Source organism: Cricetulus griseus, unplaced genomic scaffold (assembly GCF_003668045.3).
Source record: "Cricetulus griseus strain 17A/GY unplaced genomic scaffold, alternate assembly CriGri-PICRH-1.0 unplaced_scaffold_1, whole genome shotgun sequence".
Classification (NCBI taxonomy): domain Eukaryota; kingdom Metazoa; phylum Chordata; class Mammalia; order Rodentia; family Cricetidae; genus Cricetulus; species Cricetulus griseus.
This window is the reverse complement of record NW_023276808.1, coordinates 4,560,260-4,568,485: the sequence shown is the minus strand read 5'-3', so window position 1 is coordinate 4,568,485 and position 8,226 is coordinate 4,560,260.

Below are 8,226 nucleotides of genomic sequence, written 5' to 3'. Positions count from 1 at the left end.
ATAGACTTTTCAGGATTTGCTCTATCAGTGTTCTGGGTCCTCCATGTGTCTGAGTGGAGGAGTGCAGTCAGATTCCCTGTCTTGTGAATTTCCATGTGGTCCATGTAAATTATCTGACCTAGGGAGATGTGTCTCACAAACTTTACTCTGTGAATTAATCTGATCAGATTATTGGGAGCAGGATGCTGGGTGTAGGTGCAAGTTTCTAGTCAACTTCAACCTTCTTGATGAATATATGGAAAACAGCTTGCCTAACTCAGAAAGGTCTAGTTTTTCCAGTATCTTCTTGACATTCAACTCTGCATTTAACATTTACATGTTATCTCCATTGATAGTTAATTTTGTGCTGGATGAAATTCTAGGTTTTTTATTGATATATGCCCTATGGGAGAGGAAGAATGTCTAGTACTGTACAGTATTTCAAGATTAGGTCTCTATCTACTGTGCTGGAAGTGTAGAGTTGTAAGGTCTGTGCTATGTGAGTCATTTAATCTCTGATCACCCAATGTGGAAGCTCCTAAGATGAGTGCTAGTTGGGTGGCCATAGGCAATTTGGGGATCTGGGGAGAGTAAGATGTCTGGATAAGTAGTGGCAGGTATTTTGTAGGGTTTTTTTTCTGTTATATTCTGCCTATGCTGAAATGAGTTCTAACAAAGACCACAGTTTTTACAATGGTGAGTGTATGATGTTCAGAGCAGGTCTCTTGAGTTATCATTTCATTTATTTATTTATGTAGCTATTTGTTTGTTTGTTTAGTCTTCAAGAAAGGTTTACTCTGTTCTGGGACTCATTGCAGACCAGGCTGGTCTCAAACTCTCAGAAATATTACTGTCTCTGACTAACATGTGCAGTGTTAAAGGCATGTCCTGCCACCACCCAGGAATCTTTCAGTTCTTTTGGATTCAGATGGACCATCAGGCAGACTATAATTTTGATGGTCCATGTGCTGGCCTGGGCAGTGGCCTTTGTCCTCTGTTCCTCCCAGTATGGATTTACTGGATAATCCCCTGGCATGTGGGGATTGATTTCCTGCTGTATCAGTGCCCAGTGTTCACTTATAGACACTGCTTTTAGTAGCAGTGGGAAGACAGATTAGAAATTTGGAGTTCTGGTATCTAGAAGTGATGAATATTGCATTCTATTTTTAGGTTTGTGTTTTCAATATTGCAAAAAGTTTAACAACTTGGAGAAAATGATGATGTCATCAGTTTTCAACAATACATGATTAGAATGCTTGTGTCTTGGTGCTGTAACTAACCACAGTGTTGTAATTTAGTGAATTGTAGTTCCAGGGGAAAAAGATATTTTGCATCTGCGAGATTTCACTATTCCTCAATCATGTTTGGCAGGTAGATAGGTCAGAATCCATGTTTGTGCCATAATCCATGTGGAAGGAAGCAGATTTTAAATTAATTTTTATGCTGTTTTGTGATTGAGCATCAGTGGAGCTGCATTACCTGAAACAACACGGAAATTCAAGGAGCTTGTGATCCATAGCAAGTGATAACTTCCATTTCTGGAGAGAGCTCTTGAGCATGGGGCTTCTCTTTTTGGAAGAAATATCAGTAGCTCGAAGAGCAGAAACAACAGCAGGGGTCACTATGAGATAATTTTGTGAAAGTTGTGGCATGTGTATTTATTTATTTTCTATATACATACACATTGAATTGTAGAGAGCTTGATAACATCAGTTAATATCATGTTTTTTATTTACTAATTTGATAATTTAACCTCAACAAAAGAGAAGAATATTGGTATTCTGAATGGAATTAGACTCATATACTTATAGGGAAAGGCACTATTAGGAGATGTGTCCCTGTTGCTGTAGGCATATTTGTGAGTGTGTGTGTGTGTCACTGAGAAATGCCTATCATACTCACTATGTAGTCCAAATTGGCTTGAATTTACATTGATCTGCCTATCTCTGCTAACATACACAGATATATTCATATCTGAAAATAATTTGACAGCCACCACTGGCAGACATCAAAAATGACTTTAAGATATATTGTCCTTTACCTGGGTCCTGTGGTGGGATTAAGCTGGACCACTTCAGTGTTTTTCTGAAAAAGATTTCAAGATGAGTCAATGATAATGATAGTTGTAATTTTATGTTGAGACAGGGTTTCTGTCCATATTTTATGCTGTCCTTGAACTCATAATGTAGATGAATTCACAGAAATTTGCTTGACTCTGCTGCCCAGGTATTGGAATATAGGGTGTGTGCCAAAACATCCTATTATACATTTATAATTTATTTATTTATGTATGTTTGTATTTATGTGATTCTTTATGTGTGGGAGTTGGGTATATGTGTCATGGTTTGGGTGTAAATATCAGAGAACACTTTTAGGTGTTTGTCTTTTACAGTTAGCATGTTTGAGACAGGGTCTCTAGGTAGCCATGCCACATAAGTAGACTTGGCAGTATGTCTTTTGTCTCCATTTTATCTGTCATCAAATCATTGGATTACAGGAATGTACTGTAGCAGCTGTCTTAAGAATGCAAAAGTGAAGACATAGTTGTTTGATTTGTTTTTATTTCATTTATTTATTTATTTATTTATTTATTTATTTGTTTGTTTTTGAGACAGGATTTCTCTGTGTCTTTGTAGACTATCCTGTAACTAGCTCTTGTAGACCAGGTGGGTCTAAAACTTACAGAAATCCACCAGCCTCTTCCTCCTGAATGGTGGTATTAGAGTCATATGTCACCACCCCCGGCTGTGAAGGGATAGTTGTAAAATAATTACTTTATCTGCTAACATTTCTCACAATTCTAAAGTTTATTAAGTAGACACTTTTGTAGTGAGTCCATTTTGAGATATAGACTGTTTCTAAACGTTGTCTGACCTGGAACTTATTATGTAACACACCTGGAATTTACAGAGATAACCTCTTCTGCCTCACATGAAAACTCCTCAGTAAAAAAAGATTTTTATCAAGGATTTACAACAGATATTACTAGAAGATTGGATTTTGATACAGTGTGATTTTGAGAGAGTGAAGCACACTTACAAATTGATAGAAAGACATGTGACACTTTTGGTTACATTGTAAGTTACATTTCATTGGGTTAGGGAGTCGTCTCTCTCTCTCTCTCTCTCTCTCTCTCTCTCTCTCTTTTCCTGATGTGTATGGCTCACTCTCTACATCTATTTGTCTCTGTCTATCTTTCTGTTCCTCTCCTTGTTTTTGGTTAAAAAGCTCATAGGTCAGTTCTTGCTCAGACATGTCTGGGATTCTGATTTAATACAGTAAAAACATGTGTCAGAAGACTTCTCCACTCTGACTTACTCTACATGAGGTTCACAATTCTGTCCTTGTAATCCTCAGAAAATTGCTGCTTACATCTGGGAAACCAGTAAAGCCAGACCCAAAAGGTTTTGTATTTTTAGAATCAATCATGGCTAATTGGCATTTAAGATATCACTAAATTAGGAAGGTTTCCTCTGTCAACAAAAAAAATTATATCAGATTTTGGGGGTGTTTAATATTGATTTTTAAATTAATAAGATCTAGATTCAGTGAGGGGATACTTCTGCAGGCACAACTATGAGGGTTTATATAAATCAGATTATTCTCTGTGGTATGTTTATGAGACATTAGCTTGTATATCAAGTTTACTGAGAAGAGAAGATTCTTTCCCCCTCTAGAAGTAAGAGCACCATTCTAATAGATGGTATTAGTACTTGATTTTATAACAAGGACCAACATTTATCATTATCTGACTCCTGATTGTGAACACGGGGTGATTAAAATTAATAGTAGAATCAAAATACTTTAGGGTGAAGGAATATAATCTCCCCTTGCTTGCTATCTGGCTAGAACCCAGACTGTTTTGGAGTTTGCAAGGATTATTTCTCCTTTAATATCTTGAATGACAATGAAAGATTGAAGAGCTCATGGAGAGCTGCTGACTCTAGCAGATTTGAAAAACCTTCATAGAGGGCCTGAAATGATACAGCTTGCAGTGGACGCCTCAAGTTGTGTTAGATTCTGGAACCATAGGATAACCAAAGACAGCTCCATGTTTTGAGTAGAACAGGCACGGTAGTAAAGCTGTGTGTGCTAGGGATGGCAAAGTCTGAAATATGGAGCTTCTCTAGTCTCTGAGCCTCCAGAATATTGTTAACAACAGGAGCAGAGCTTCCTGAATTCATTTACTTATAAGTGATTGATGATTTGATCTTACCCTTTTTTTCTCTTTTTGAAAGATGTGGGCAGTTACTCACGTTTTTCACTTAACACATACTTAAGCTACTGTATACATCTTAAATGTTGGAATTTTAAAAAGGTATTAGATTTCTAATTTGAAAGCATTGTACATTATGATTATCATGTGACTTTCAGATCCATGGAGACAAACATTTTGTATTTATGGGTAACCTTATAATTATGAACCAAGTGAATATTTTCTCTTAAAGTTACTTTGAATCAAGTTATGTTATCCATTCAAAAGAAAGGAGACTAATACACTTTCCTGGTTGCTACTCACAATGAAAAGCACCTGGAAATCTCTTCATGGACACGTATAAGGACTCCTACAGATACACTTTTCATAGAGATCTTTGAAATACAAGTTAGAGTGTTACTCTGTGTCACTAATGTGGAAATCCTTACTGCTCTCCATTACAACAGGATTGCAATCATATACTTAAAGCCAACATGCAACACACTCAAGTGGTTGGCTTCCTGTATCAGCATTCGCATCCATATTTATTTTACAGGGAAAAATTTGGAAAATGTATTGTAGAAGGGAAGGAATGAAGAGAAAAGGGAAAAGTGTATAATATCTTCTAAATAAAATATACAGTAATACATTTTAAACAAAAAGAGAGAGTGGAGTAATGGCTCATAAATTAATAGCACTGTGTGTTGCTATAGAGGGCCCAGTTTTAATTCGCAGAATCTACATGGAAGCTAACCTTTTGCTGTGTCTGGCATCTCCTGTCCTTTTCTGGCATCTGTAGTGAGTGTGCACAGACACATGGAGACAAAACATGCACATAACTAAAATTAAAAACAGGTTTAAAAAGAAAATAATAGATCCCAGTGGTGGTCACCCACGACATTAATCCCAGCACTTGGGAGGCGGAGACAGGCAGATATCTCTGAGTTTGAGACCAGCCTGTTCTGCAAGAGCTAGTTCCAAGACAGCCTCCAAAGCCACAGTGAATCCCTACCTTAAAAACACTTTAAATGAGAAAATAATAGAATTCTCTACATTGATATCACAGACTTGAGACAGACAGCAGGCAGTTAACATCAAGACATTCTGGTCTTCAATGGAAGCCGATGTTGCCATCTTCCTAGCCAGCCTGCTCAGAGAAAAAAGAAGCTTTGTTCTGAGGTTAATAGAAACCATCAAAATCGTTCTCAAGGAGGAGAGTACGCATTGCTATTAGGTTAATTTTCCTTCAAGTTTTTGTATTCTCTTTTACTATATGAATTTTGCAGGTGGTACACTTGTCTTTAGATCACACAGTGATCTTAGCTTTCACAGTGTCATTTACTTAATTTTCAACTGAAACCTTGTAGTACAATTAAACAAGCCAGAAATCTTCCTTCTTATGAGTTTTATAATGTATATAAGTTCCTATATAACTTTGAATTAAGAGTGTCCCTAAATGTTTCTGCTTTTACACCGTGTTCATGTTCAGAATTGTAATTGTTAACTGACAGTGCTAACAAGACAGAGAATATTATAGGAACAGGTCAGACATTGGTGGCAAAAAAATCCTGTCTTGAGATCCAGGGTCCCCCCATAAGACTCCAAATATTATATGAACATGTACAGTGTTCCTAAGTAAATTCACAATCAATCCTTTGTTTGGGAAAAGTTTGTTTTGGAATGATTCCCGTGCTGACCCTCATTCCTCCAGGCAAGACAATTTTCTCAAATTTTCTGTCTTGTTGGTTGAGATGTCTCTTCTGGAATTATGAAATTTCCAAAGAATTGGTTATACCTGAGAGGGATTTTACTTAATTGAAGGTTTTTAAATGGTAAACCTTTCATTAATCTGGATCCCACTCAGTGTGGTTCATTCCATTTGCCTGCAAATATTAAGATTCCAGTGTTATTTTCTGCTGAATAGTACTCCTCATTCTAAATAGTACTCCTCCTGCTGAATACTGCTTATTCATGCCTCAGTTGAGGGGCATCTAGGTGGCTTCTAAGTTCTGCCTCTTACAAATAATGCTGTAATGAACCTAGTTGAACAGATGTCTTTGTTGTATGAATGTTAATCTTTTGGGTATATGCCTAACAGTGGAAATGTTGTGTCTTGAGGTAGACTGACTCCCATTTTCTTGAGGGACTGCCATATTGATTTCCAAAGTGGCTTTATGCATTTGCACTCCCACCAGCAGTAGAGGGCTGTTCCCCTTTCTCCACATCCTCTCCAGCATAAACTGTCATTGGTAGTTTTGATTTCATCCATTCTCACAGGAGCAAGATGCTATCTCAAAGTTGTTTTGATTTGCATTTCCCTCATGGATAAGCAGGTTGAGCACTTTCTCAAGTGTCTTTTGATCATTCTAGATTCAACTATTGAGAAGTCTCTATTTAATGCTGTATTCCATTTTTTAATTAGAGTTTTTTGGTGTTTTGGTGATGAGCCTCTTCATTTTTTTGTGTATATTGGAAACCAGCCCTCTGTAAGATTTGGGGTTGGTGAATATCTTTTGCCATTCTTTGGGCTGACATTTTGGCTTGTTGACTCTGTCCTTGGCTTTACAAAAGGTTCTCAGTTTCAGGAGGTCCCATTTATTAATTGTCAACTTCACTGTCTGTGCTATTGATGTTATGTTCAGGAAGGAGTCCTCTGTATCAATTGTTCGAGGGTACCTCCTACTTTCTCTGCTAAGAGTTTCAGTGTGGTTGGATTTATGGTGATGTCTTTGATCCATTTGGATTTAAGTTTTGTGAATGGCCATAGATATTGATCTATCTGCAGTCTTCTGCATGTCAGAATCCTGTATGCCAGAAAAATTTGTTGAAGATGCTTTCTTTTTTTCATTGTGAAATTTTAGCTTCATTGTCAAAAATCAGGTATTCATAGGTATGTTCATCAATATAATGGTTTTCAACTTCATTCCATGGGTTTACTTGTCTTTTGAGTTATTTTTCTTTGTTGTTTTGTTTTGTGATTGAGCATGGTGCTTCAGTCTTTTATCAGTTTTTAATCTGTAGATCGAGGCTCTGAAACCAGTCCAAGGGTCCCATTGATGCAATTTTGTGAAAGTTCTGAAGTCTGTGTTTGTTTGATTTTATACACATAGAATTATAGGGAACTGGGTAACTTTGGCCAAGATGTCCCTTTTCCTTTCCTATGCTTTCTTTGGTCTTTTGATTAAATATTGACTATCTATTTCCTGCCCTATTTCTTGTCTTTTTCTAAAATAAACTGTTCATTCTTTCAAAAATATCTGGCATACTTATTATTGTTGTATCTTTGTGACAAGTGTGGAGCTCATATGTGAATATGTATATTGATTTTCTCTAATGTATATTGGTAACCTACATATATTCTTTTTCTTAAAAATGTTGGCCCTTCAACAATTTGTCTTCATAAAATTTCTTATGTTATCTGTTCCTGAAGGTTTCATTTTTTTGGGAGAATTTGCTGTGGCAAGATTCTTTTAGTTTTTTCATCTTTATTTTAGATTCTTGCCTCTTCCTATTTCCTTGCATACTGGTATATCTGTGTTTTCCAGATTTTCTATCTTTATATTTGCATCTTTACTGTTTAAGTGATTTACATGATTAATACATTGGCTTTGGATTTTAAAATATTCTCATACATTATTTTCTCTGTCTCCTATTTAGCCTCTAGTGTCAAATGACAAAACCTAGGATCATCTGAGCACACCTAAATTGAATGTGTTCTTAGATCAATATCTCTGATTTCTGCCTCAAAAAGAAAGTGTTGACTGATGATTGATGTTGGAAGAAAACTTCCCCTGAATTGACAGTGTCTCTGAATAAGTAGGCCTCAGCTTGTTAAGAGAGCTTGCAGAGCAGAAGGCAGTGACAAAGCTAAAGAGAAAAGTCAACAAACAGTGGATGGTTCCACATGTTTTCCCTTCAGTGACAGACTGACTTGAGTTTCTCTCCTAAGCTTCCACAATGATAAATACTGAACTGGGTTTAACAACCAATCATTACTGGAGTAGCTTTTACTTAGAAAATTTAATCAGAGCAAAAGAATGTTAGAACAAAAA